Raw genomic sequence first — 13,692 nt, 5'->3', positions numbered from 1 at the left:
TTCTTTGATCTTATCTTGGTCAAACTATATATAATTTATTTAAGTTTACCAAAACTATTAACATTTATTGTGCAAAATGGTATGCTATGAGATCATATTTCGACAGTCATAAATCTAATGGTATTTATTAAAATCATCAATATTGACATTTTTATTTTAAATTTGGTCACACACGAAATGATTTGACTTAGTACTATTCCTTTAATTTAGAATTGTAATTTTTTGAATGAGAAAAGTATTAATATACTAAGAACATGTTTGAATGGGATTATAAAAAAATTAAATTTAGGATAAAAGTAATTTCTGATGTTTCATAAATTTTGTGGCGGTTTTAGAATCCTAATGTGTTTGGATGAGATTTTGTAAATTTGAGATTTTTATATGGAATCTTAAAGTCCATGTGATCCAAACACTACCTAATACTCCTTATATGATGAGCTCACTGCTACGTCACCATATATACTGTTCGGTGTAGATGGTACGGATATTATCCGTCTAAGACGGCTAAAATTCCATCTGTATCCGAGTCAGGGTACTCAATATCCAATATGTATTCGATATTTATTCGTATCTGTATTCTTAAAGTTGAATATTTAAGAAGTCGATATCCATTCAAATCTTATACGACACAAATTTATAATATCAGTATCCGATCCGAATTTAGAAAGAAAATATGAAAACAAATATGAAACGAGTAGTATCTGTCTATATCCGATTCGATTACTCCCCTACTAGCCAATGAAATGCACCAATCGTGAAAATTAGATGTTTAATATTAATGCACAGTTATAGAAACAAAGCATTGCACTAGATATACAGAACGTATAGTCACACAAACAAAGCATTATATTACATATTTATTTACATATGTAAAGCCTATGCACAAACGCGAGCAATGGAGGCACCACGTCCTCTGAATTGGAGGTAGCCGTCCGATTGAGTTTCAACGATCATTGTTGTTGACAGCCTCCACGTGAAATTTTCCAACCGTCGGTTGAAGAGTCTCTCTCCCATCACTTGGCGCCTTCTAGAAACACCTACATTTTTACATTTTCCCACACGGACGCTCAGTGATACCTTTTCCAGTACCTTTTCCACATGGGCACGAACAGTCGAACACTCGGCGACTAGGGCTTCGGAGAAAAAAACCAAACATGATCCTCTCCTCCGCTCTCGCCGCCATCAACATCGGCAGTCGCATTCCAAAACTCACCACGGGCATCAACAGTACCTCCTTGCGGTGGCGAACGACACGGTGCGAGGGGGTGCGATGACCTGAGGTTCGCAAGCATCGCCTTCCGCCCCTCATCGTAGTCGTCATCGGCAGCTCCCTCTAGCCTCTACAGCGTGTCAAGCCCTGAGGTGAAGCAATCCGAGGAAAATGAGTGGAGGTGGCTGTTGTCCAGTGAGGAATAGTAGGCAGGTGTGTTTGTTTTCTGTATTCAATAAAGAGTTGTAATCGTGGGTTGATGTGGGTCGTTATGTGATTGTGGGCTATGTGTGTTGGGCCAACGGAGTGGGCATATATATAGGCTCATAGCTAAACCACCCGAGTTCGTTCGGTGATTGTTCTCACGCGGGCAGAATCCTTTCGTCGTCGGCCATGGGAGGTGACAATTGGTATCGGAGCCGTCAATCCTCAAACGGCAGCAATACGGTGCCACCCGTGAAGCTGCCGGTGCAAACACGCTTCCTTCTGGACACGATGATGACTAGGGAGCAGTGAATGAAGAAGATGATGCGGGTGTTGGAGAGAGTTGATCAGCGGCTAGAGGCTGTCGAGGTGGGGCAGCAGTGGCTGCAAACTCAGGCCGATCAGTCGTCCAACGCGGTGAGAAGATCGAAGGTAGATAGGACCATACTAGCAAGACAAGTGGAAGAGACCGGGAAAGCTCTGGCCCGGATGTGTCTGGAGTTGATGGCTAAAGAATTGGAAGGTAACGAGTCTAACTCTGAGAGGGAGAATAGAGGAGGAAGATGGTTTGATCGTGGGGGCGTGATTAGTGGTTTGATCGGCCACGAGAACCGTATGAACAGTGTGGAGGTGATATACATCCAGGGTCACTGTCGAAGTTGGTGTTTCTAGTGTTTCAGGGAGTCAAACCTGGGATTTGGTTTGATAAGTGTATGTGTTACTTCACCATTTATCAGGTTCTCGAGTTGTTGTGGGCATCTACTGCATCCATGCATATGCAGGGAAACACGACTAGGTGATGGCGAGTCTATAAGATGAGGCATGGAGTAGGAGGATGGGGGCAGTTTACGCGTGCGGTGATGAGTAAATTTGGAGAAGGGAGTATGCATATGCTATTAGTCTTTTAAATATTTTTATAGGAGAAGTGTGGAGGAGTATATTCAGGATTTTGAGGATGCTCGTTATGCTACCTCGGTTCACAATCCCAAGATGGATGAGACTTTTTATGTCACTCAGTTTGTGAAAGGGCTGAAGGGTGAAATCTAGGGTGTAGTGATGCCTCAGTTCCCACAAACGGTGGACAGGGCGATGGCGATGGCTAGGATATAGTCTGAGATTGCTGAGAAGAATAGGCAAAAGTTTTAGAAGATGGCTGAGAGTGGAAAGGCAGTTGAGGCTGTGGGAAAATGGGAGAACAGTTCGAGGTCCACCTCAAATTTATTCAAGGAAAGGCAGTTGAGGGAGTATAGAAGGTTAAATGGACTGTGATTTACATGTAGGGAAAAATTCGAGCCTGGTCATTAGGTAAAGTGTGGGAAGCAAGCAAGAGCACATTTGCATGTCTTGACTGAAGAAGATAAGGAGTTGGTGCTCTCTGATACTGTCTTATATCAGCTGGATCAGGAAGACAAGGTAGTGGATGAATTGTACAAATTGTCTCTAAGTGCCATCAGTGGAACAAAATTAGAAGAGTGTATGAGGGTGAGAGCCCTAATATAGAACCAAGTTATGTTGATTCTCATTGACTTAGGGAGTTCGACTAGCTTTGTAAGTCAGAAAATGGTGAACAGATTGGGCTTACCCATAGAGAAATGTCAGTCTGTTAGAGTTAAAGTGGCAAATGAGGAGATGATGGTGAGTGATCAACTGGTGCAGAAGGTGAGAGCACCTAGAGGGGGGGTGAATAGGTGATCCTGTAAAACACTTGAAACTTAATCCACAAAACTTGATTAGGAGTTAGCACAATTAAGCCAAGTGGCTAGAGAGGAGAACTTGCACAACACGATGACCACAAAGAGATCAACACAGAGATGGCAGAGTGGTTTATTTCGTGGTTCGGCCAAGTCAACACTTGCCTACTCCACGTTGTGGCGTCCCAACGGACGAGGGTTGCAATCAACCCCTTTCAAGCGATCCAAAGACCCACTTGAATACCACGGTGTTTTGCCTTCACTTTACTATATCCCACTTGCGAGGAATCTCCACAACTTGGAGCCTCTCGCCCTTACACTTTGATGTTCACAAAGAAGCACAGAGTAAGGAAGGGATGAGCAACGCACACAAGACATGAAATCAGAGTACCAACACGCACACAAGTCACAACAAGAGCTCACAACACAACCCGACGAGTTCACAACTCAAATGGAGCTCTAGTTGCTATCACAAAGAATCAAATGCGCGGAGTCGAAGTCTTGGTGCTTAGGAATGCTTAGAGAATGCTTGGTGTGCTCCTCCATGCGCCTAGGGGTCTCTTTTATAGCCCCAAGTCAGCTAGGAGCCGTTGAGAGCATTCCAGGAAGGCAATTCTTGCCTTCTGTCGCCTTGCGCACCGGACAGTCCGGTGCACCACCGGACACTGTCCGGTGCGGATCTCTTTTCTTATTTGGCGAAGCCGACCGTTGCAGTCTTGGAGCCGTTGGCGCACCGGATACTGTCCGGTGCACACCGGACAGTCCGGTGCCCCATCCGACCGTTGGCACTTGCCACGCGTCGCGCACGGATTCCGCGGCCAACCGTTGGCCCGGCTGACTGTTGGCTCACTGGACAGTCCGGTGCACCACCGGACAGTCCGGTGAATTTTAGTCGTACGCCGCCGACGAAGTCTCGAGAGCAGCTAGTTGACGGATGCCAGCCTGGCGCATCGGACACTGTCCGGTGCACCCAGACTGAGCAGACTCTTGGCTGCTTCAAGCCACTCTTTTTCAATTGCATTTTCTCTGATTCTAACACTTAGACAAACATGTTAGTACACAAAAACCAATGTACTAAGTCTAGAATCATACCTTTGTATTGATTTTCACCTTATCCATCATTTGACACAGTTTATTACTTAAGCACTTGTGTTGGACACTAAATCACCAAAATACTTAGAAATGGCCCAAGGGCATATTTCCCTTTCAATCTCCCCCTTTTTGGTGATTTATGCCAACACAACCTGAAGCAACTAAAAGAAGTGCAACATCAATTCAAATGAGAACACAAATTTGTTTTGAATCAAATTTGGCATATATGGATCATTCTTTGCCACCACTTGGTTTGTTTTTGCAAATCAACCTCAATTTCCTATCTCTAAGTCAAATACACTTGTTGAGACATAAGAGAGTTGTTCCAATAGAAATTGATCAAAGATTCAAAAACTCCCCCTTTTTCCCATAATCAAGCCTTCTCCCCTCAAGAGACCAATTTTTGACAAAAAGATCCAATAAGAGTATTTTGACAAAACAAAAGGCTCTATTCTACTATTTTCAAAATTCTCAAGTGGTAGCTGATCCATTTATTGCTTTGGCCTTATTTTCTCCCCCTTTGGCATCAAGCACCAAAACGGGATCAATCTTGGCCCTTTAACCCCATTGCCTCACCAAAATCTTCAACTAAGAGTAAAAAGGCAATAGGAGTATAGAGATGAACTTGGAATAAGTTACTCTTTCATCGGAGTGCAGTGGAAGTCTTGCATGGTTCAAGTCCACCTTTTCCCTTTCAAACCTTCTTTGAGACTAAATTAAGCAAACTCAAGCACATAGTTAGTCTCAAAGAATCAAGTTGTAGCACATCTCCCCCTAAATATGTGCATCACTTGCAAATGGACTTGTGAGATCCGGGGAGAGCTTGTACAACTTGAGCACCATAAATAAACAACAAAATGCATTAAGGAACATGATCAAGGCATAAAACACATGTATGCTATAAATCAATCCAAGTTCCGCGAATCTAAGACATTTAGCTCACTACGCAGCCTGCAAAAGGTCGACTCATCTAGAGGCTTGGTAAAGATATCGGCTAGCTGGTTCTCGGTGCTAACATAAAATACTTCGATATCTCCCTTTTGCTGGTGGTCTCTCAAAAAGTGATGCCGGATGTCTATGTGCTTTGTGTGACTGTGTTCAACAGGATTATCCGCCATGCGGATAGCACTCTCATTATCACATAGGACTGGGACTTTGCTCAAATTGTAGCCAAAGTCCCTGAGGGTTTGCCTCATCCAAAGTAGTTGCGCGCAACACTGTCCTGCGGCAACATACTCGGCCTCAGCGGTGGATAGGGCAACAGAAGTTTGTTTCTTAGAACTCCATGACACCATGGACCTTCCTAAGAATTGGCACGTCCTCGATGTACTCTTCCTATCGACCTTACATCCAGCATAGTCGGAGTCTGAATATCCAATCAAGTCAAAGGTAGACCCCTTTGGATACCAGACCCCGAAGCAAGGCGTAGCGACTAAATATCTAAGAATTCGCTTAACAGCCACTAAGTGACACTCCCTTGGATCGGATTGAAATCTAGCACACATGCATACGCTAAGCATAATATCTGGTCTACTAGCACATAAATAAAGTAAAGACCCTATCATAGACCGGTATGCCTTTTGATCAACGGACTTACCTCCTTTGTTGAGGTCGGTGTGTCCGTCGATTCCCATCGGAGTCTTTGCGGGCTTGGCGTCCTTCATCCCAAACTGCTTGATCAAGTCTTGCGTGTACTTCGTTTGAGAGATGAAGGTCCCATCCTTGAGTTGCCTCACTTGGAACCCATGGAAATAGCTTAACTCGCCCATCATCGACATCTCAAACTTTTGAGTCATCACTCTGCTGAACTCTTCACAAGACTTTTGGTTAGTAGAACCAAATATTATGTCATCGACATAAATTTGGCACACAAAAAGATCACCATCACATGTCTTTGTAAAAAGAGTTGGATCGGCTTTCCCGACCTTGAAAGCATTAGCAATTAAAAAGTCTCTAAGGCATTCATACCATGCTCTTGGGGCTTGCTTAAGTCCATAGAGCGCCTTAGAGAGCTTACACATGTGGTCGGGGTACCGTTCATCCTCGAAGCCAGGGGGTTGCTCCACGTACACCTCCTCCTTGATTGGCCCATTGAGGAAAGCGCTCTTCACATCCATTTGGAACAACCTGAAAGAATGGTGAGCGGCATATGCTAGCAAAATACGAATGGACTCTAGCCTAGCCACAGGAGCAAAAGTCTCCTCAAAGTCCAAAACTGCGACTTGGGCATAACCTTTTGCCACAAGTCGTGCCTTATTCCTTGTCACCACTCCGTGCTCGTCTTGTTTGTTGCGGAACACCCACTTGGTTCCCACAACATTTTGCTTGGGACGAGGCACCAGTGTCCAAACTTCATTTCTCTTGAAGTTGTTGAGCTCCTCTTGCATGGCCAACACCCAGTCCGGATCTAGCAAGGCCTCTTCTACCCTGAAAGGCTCAATAGAAGAGACAAAGGAGTAATGCTCACAAAAATTAACTAATCGAGACCGAGTAGTTACTCCCTTGCTAATGTCACCCAAAATCTGGTCGACGGGATGATCCCTTTGAATCATTGCTCGGACTTGGGTTGGAGGTGCCGGTTGTGCTTCTTCCTCCATTACATGATCATCTTGTGCTCCCCCTTGATCATACGCCTCCTCTTGATGAACCTGTTCATCGTCTTGAGTTGGGGGATGCACCATTGTTGAGGAAGAAGGTTGATCTCGCTCATTTTGTTCCTGTGGCCGCACATCTCCAATCGCCATGGTGCGTATTGCGGCCGTTGGAACGTCTTCTTCATCTACATCATCAAGATCAACACTTTGCTCTCTAGGAGAGCAATTAGTCTCATCAAATACAACGTCTCTAGAGACTTCAACCAAACCCGATGATTTGTTGAAGACCCTATACGCCTTTGTATTTGAGTCATAACCTAACAAAAACCCTTCTACGGCTTTGGGAGCAAATTTGGAATTCCTACCCTTCTTCACTAGAATGTAGCATTTACTCCCAAAAACTCGAAAATACGAAACATTGGGTTTGTTACCGGTTAGTAGCTCATACGAAATCTTCTTGAGGAGGCGATGAAGGTAGACCCGGTTGATGGCGTGGCAAGCCGTGTTCACGGCTTCCGACCAAAAGCGCTCGGGGGTCTTGAACTCTCCAAGCATCGTCCTTGCCATGTCTATAAGCGTCCTGTTCTTCCTCTCTACCACACCATTTTGCTGTGGTGTGTAGGGAGCGGAGAACTCGTGCTTGATTCCTTCCTCCTCAAGATACTCCTCCACTTGAAGGTTCTTGAATTCGGACCCATTGTCGCTCCTTATCTTCTTCACCTTGAGCTCAAACTCGTTTTGAGCTCTCCTTAGGAAGCGCTTGAGGGTCCCTTGGGTTTTAGATTTATCCTGCAAAAAGAATACCCAAGTGAAGCGGGAAAATCATCAAATAACAAGACCATACTTACTTCCTCCTATGCTTAGATAGGCGACGGGTCCAAAGAGGTCCATATGAAGTAACTCCAGGGGTCTTGATGTTGTCATCACATTTTTGGCATGATGAGAGCTTCCCACCTGTTTCCCTGCTTGACAAGCTGCACAAGGTTTATCTTTTTCGAAAGTAACATTAGTTAGACCTATCACGTGTTCTCCCTTTAGAAGCTTATGGAGGTTCTTCATCCCCACATGTGCTAAGCGACGATGCCACAGCCAGCCCATGCTAGTCTTAGCAATTAAGCATGCATCTAGACCGGCCTCCTCTTTTGCAAAATCAACTAAATAGAGTTTGCCGTCTAATACACCCTTAAAAGCTAATGAACCATCACTTCTTCTAAAGACAGACACATCTACATTTGTGAATAGACAATTATATCCCATATTACATAATTGACTTACGGATAACAAATTATATCCAAGCGACTCAACTAAGAATACATTAGAAATAGAGTGCTCATTTGAGATTGCAATCTTGCCTAAGCCTTTAACCTTGCCTTGATTCCCGTCACCGAATATGATTGAATCTTGGGAATCTTTATTCTTGACGTAGGAGGTGAACATCTTCTTCTCCCCCGTCATGTGGTTTGTGCATCCGCTGTCGATAATCCAGCTTGATCCCCCGGATGCATAAACCTGCAAGGCAAATTTAGGCTTGGGTCTTAGGTACCCAACTCTTGTTGGGTCCTACAAGGTTAGTGACAATATCCTTAGGGACCCAAATGCAAGTTTTATCTCCCTTGCATTTTGCCCCTAGTTTCCTAGCAATCACTTTCCTATCCTTTCTACAAATCGCAAATGAAGCATTGCAAGCATGATAAATTGTAGAAGGTTCATTTATTATTTTCCTAGAAACATGAGCAACATTTCTTCTAGGCATGTGATTAATAGCATTTCTCCTAGCTAAATTTCTATCATGCATAATAGAAGAACTAGAAGCAACCATAGCATGAGATTCAAAAGCATCATAACTTCTATAACCATTTCTAGAATGTCTCCTATCATGATACATGAAGGCATGGTTCTTTTGAGCACTACTAGCCATAGGGGCCTTCCCTTTCTCCTTGGCGGAGATGGAAGCCTTATGGCTTGTTAAATCTTGACTTCCCTCTTGAAGCCAAGACCATCTTTAATTGAGGGGTGTCTACCAATCGTGTAGGCATCCCTTGCAAATTTTAGCTTGTCAAATTCACTCTTGCTAGTCTTAAGTTGGGCATTAAGACTAGCCACTTCATCATTTAATTTAGAAATGCAAACTAGGTGTTCACTACAAGCATCAATATTAAAATCTTTGCACCTATTGCAAATCATAACATGTTCTACAAAAGAGTTAGATTTACTTGCTACTTCTAGTTTAGCATTTAAATCATCATTAACACTTTTTAAAGTAGAAATGGTTTCATGACAAGTAGATAATTCACAAGAAAGCATTTCATTCCTTTTAACTTCTAGAGCAAGAGAATTTTGTGCACTAACAAATTTATCATGCTCTTCATATAAAAGGTCCTCTTGTTTTTCTAGTAATCTATTCTTATCATTCAAAGCATCAATCAATTCATTAATCTTATCAATCTTAGTTCTATCTAATCCCTTGAATAAGCATGAATAGTCTATTTCATCATCATCACTAGACTCATCCTCGCTTGAAGAAGCATAAGTATTGTTTCGAGTACATACCTTCTTGTCCTTTGCCATGAGGCATGTGTGATGCTCGTTGGGGAGAGAGATGACTTATTGAAGGCGGTGGCGGCGAGTCCTTCGTTGTCGGAGTCAGACGAGGAGCAATCCGAATCCCACTCCTTTCCAAGATGTGCCTCGCCCTTCGCCTTCTTGTAGTTCTTCTTCTTTTCCCACTTTCCACTCTTCTTTTCCTGGTCACTATCATTATCGGGACAATTAGCGATAAAATGACCAATCTTACCACATTTGAAGCAGGAGCGCTTCCCCTTCGTCTTGTTCTTGTTGGGGTGCTCCTTGCGACCCTTTAGCGCCGTCTTGAACCGCTTGATGATAAGGGCCATTTCTTCCTCATTAAGCTCGGCCGCCTCAACTTGCGCCACCTTGCTAGGTAGTGCCTCCTTGCTCCTTGTCGCTTTGAGAGCAATGATTTGAGGCTCGTGGATTGGGCCATTCAATGCATCATTCACGTATCTCGCCTCCTTGATCATCATCCGCCCGCTTACAAATTTCCCAAGAATTTCTTCGGGCGACATCTTGGTGTACCTAGGATTTTCACGAATGTTGTTTACCAGATGTGGATCAAGTACAGTAAAGGACCTTAGCATTAGGCGGACGACGTCGTGGTCCGTCTATCGCGTGCTTCCATAGCTCCTTATCTTGTTGACGAGGGTCTTGAGCCTGTTGTACGTCTGGGTTGGCTCCTCCCCTCTTATCATCGCGAATCTCCCGAGTTCGCCTTCCACCAACTCCATCTTGGTGAGCATGGTGACGTCGTTCCCCTCATGTGAGATCTTGAGGGTGTCCCAGATCTGCTTGGCATTGTCCAAGCCGCTCACCTTATGGTACTCGTCCCTGCACAATGAGGCTAACAACACAGTAGTAGCTTGTGCATTTTTATGAATATGTTCATTGATAAACAAAGGACTATCCGAGCTATCAAATTTCATTCCACTCTCTACTATCTCCCATATGCTAGGATGGAGAGAGAACAAGTGACTACGCATTTTGTGACTCCAAAATCCGTAGTCCTCTCCATCAAAATGAGGAGGTTTACCAAGTGGAATGGAGAGTAAATGAGCATTGGTACTTTGAGGAATACGAGAATAATCAAAAGAGAAGTTTGAATTAACCGTCTTCCTTTTTCCATAGTCGTTGTCGTCGTCCTTTTGGGAAGAAGAGGATTCGTCGCTGTCGTAGTAGACTATCTCTTTGATACGCCTTGTTTTCTTCTTCCTCCCATCTTTTCTTTTGTGGCTTGAACCCGAGTCAGTAGGCTTGTCCTCTTTTGGATCATTGACAAAGGACTCCTTCTCCTTATCGTTGACCACCATCCCCTTTCCCTTAGGATCCATCTCTTCGGGCGATTAGTTCCTTTCTTGAAGAGAACAGCTTTGATACCAATTGAGAGCACCTAGAGGGGGGTGAATAGGTGATCCTGTAAAACACTTGAAACTTAATCCACAAAACTTGATTAGGAGTTAGCACAATTAAGCCAAGTGGCTAGAGAGGAGAACTTGCACAACACGATGACCACAAAGAGATCAACACAGAGATGGCACAGTGGTTTATCCCGTTGTTCGGTCAAGTCAACACTTGCCTACTCCACGTTGTGGCGTCCCAACGGACGAGGGTTGCAATCAACCCCTTTCAAGCGATCCAAAGACCCACTTGAATACCATGGTGTTTTGCCTTCACTTTACTATATCCCACTTGCGAGGAATCTCCACAACTTGGAGCCTCTCGCCCTTACACTTTGATGTTCACAAAGAAGCACGGAGTAAGGAAGGGATGAGCAACGCACACAAGACACGAAATCAGAGTACCAACACGCACACAAGTCACAACAAGAGCTCACAACACAACCCGACGAGTTCACAACTCAAATGGAGCTCTAGTTGCTATCACAAAGAATCAAATGCGCGGAGTCGAAGTCTTGGTGCTTAGGAATGCTTAGAGAATGCTTGGTGTGCTCCTCCATGCGCCTAGGGGTCTCTTTTATAGCCCCAAGGCAGCTAGGAGCCGTTCAGAGCATTCCAGGAAGGCAATTCTTGCCTTCTGTCGCCTGGCGCACCTGTGGGGGACAGATATCCCTCGGGTCCACTTGAAGGATAAAAGACCTCACGAAAGGCCCAAGAGCCTAATAAATCGTAAGGTCACTCCTTCATGGGCCTGGGGAGGAACGACCAGTGAAGCAGATCGACATAAGGCCGGGTTGGTGCAAACCCGGACGGCCCCACAACGTTGAGCAAGCGACCGCAACAGAAGATCCGACTTTCTCGCGCTGGAGCCTCGTACGACGGAACCAGACGAGGATAAGTCGGCAGCATCATAGGAAGATAGACTAAAATGGTTCACTATCTTTTAGGTGCACATTGTTATCATATCCACATGTATTGCCTCACGGTCGAATATATAAGGCCTAGGGGGCACCCCTTCAGAACGATCGATCCCATTATTACTCCGCCATCCACCCCATCTCTATACGCTCTAACTTCAAAGAGCTACCTTGTAACCCGTTACATAAAGCACACTCGCCAGGACGTAGGGTGTTACGCATCTCAAAGCGGCCCGAACCTGTAAACACTGTCTATTATTCCTCGTGCATCTGGCACGAACCATTTAGCTACAGTCGGCGACACCGTCCTACTCCTAAAACACATTGAGGGGCAACCCCGGGTGTGCGGTCGGACCCAAAACACCGACAGCTGGCGCGCCAAGTAGGGGGTGTGTCGCCGATCCAAGCTAGCTCAATGGTCGTCACCTTCCACCGCAAGATCACCCTCCGTCCCGGATCTATGTTCCGCTTCGGGACTATCTCGTCCATAGCAGATGAAGAGGGAACTCTACACCGCATCGCCGATCAGCCAAAGAAGAAGTCCACTCCAACACGCTCCGTGAATATCGGGATGAAGAAGGAAAAAGCGCAGCCTCCAGCGCTCCGAAAAAAGATCGCCTTCGGCAAACCAGGGGCCGAGAGCCCGCTAACCCGGAGAACTCCACTGTCTACTTCCTCGACGAAAGAATGGACGCAAATCGCAAGAAAGAAGGAGGCAAACAAGACCGGGAGGAAGCAAGTTGCTCTTTCCGTTCCTCCACCCTCAAAGGAGAACGGAAAGAAGATCGCCACGACCGCCGCACCATTCTACCCCGACATCCTCTTCATCGGGAGAGTGGAGTCGCCCCCTGTCTCCGGCGACGAACCGACCGTGCCCGGAGAAGAACCTCCTCAGCGAGAATCCCGCCGACGAAGGAACCGACGCTGAAATATCCGGCGACATCACGAGGCCGGAGAGCGGGATCCAGAGCAACCTGTCTCGCGAGACGAGGTCTCAGAGATAGGAGAAACTCCAGAGGAACGCGTCTTCAGAGAACGAAGGAACTCCCGACGGCGTGATCGCCGACGAACTCAGGAACAAGCCAAGCATGACGCAAGGCAACGCCGGGGAAATCCACTCTTCGGGCATAACCTGAATCCCGACTTCGCCCGAGCCATGAACACGCCGAGTGAAGTCGGAGGAGTACTAGCTCGGATAGATGATGGACTCCCTCGGACTCCTGACGCCGAGGGCTATCGACGACTGTTCACCCAAGCTGCCAACCATCTTCTACCTCTTGCTCACCCGCCGAACGATCTGCGACACGCCATCAACAGTCGCCGGGACGCGCGAAGCTCCATCAATGCTTCGCGTGAACGACGACATGAGAACGAGATTCGCCGCCGGGAGGAGTACGACAGAGATCATGGCATCCCAGCTCGGAGTCAGGCCACCAGAACCGAGTCAGCAACGGCCTCGACTGGTGGTACTACCCGGGGACGGTTGAGGAACCACAACAACTACTCCCCTTCCCGGGACAGACATCATCCCCGACGACAGGAGGACACGTGTGGAGTGACTGCCCTTACTGAAAGGGAAATGTGCCCTTGGGCCATTTCTAAGTATTTTGGTGATTGAGTGTCAACACAAGTGCTTAAATGTAAATCAATGCCCATGGATGAACAAAGTGCAAATCTTCAACAAAGGTATGTTTCTAAGTCTTAGTACATTGGTTTTGTGTACTAATATATTTGTCTAAGTGTTAGAAACAGAAAGAAGAAGAGAAGAGAAGACTTGGCTGTGTGCAGCCAAGGGGCTGTTTCGGTCTGGGGCACCGGACTGTCCGGTGGTGCACCGGACAGTGTCCGGTGGTGCACCGGACAGTGTCCGGTGCGCCAGGCTGCCTCGACCGAAGAGGCCGCTCTCGGGTTTTTCTCTGGCAACTTCGGCTAAAATTCACCGGACTGTCCGGTGTGCACCGGACTGTCCGGTGAGCCAACGGTCGGCCGGGCCAACGGTCGGCCGCGCGATCG

Source organism: Zea mays, chromosome 1 (assembly GCF_902167145.1).
Source record: "Zea mays cultivar B73 chromosome 1, Zm-B73-REFERENCE-NAM-5.0, whole genome shotgun sequence".
In the NCBI taxonomy this organism is placed as follows: domain Eukaryota; kingdom Viridiplantae; phylum Streptophyta; class Magnoliopsida; order Poales; family Poaceae; genus Zea; species Zea mays.
Note: the sequence above shows the minus strand (reverse complement) of the source record.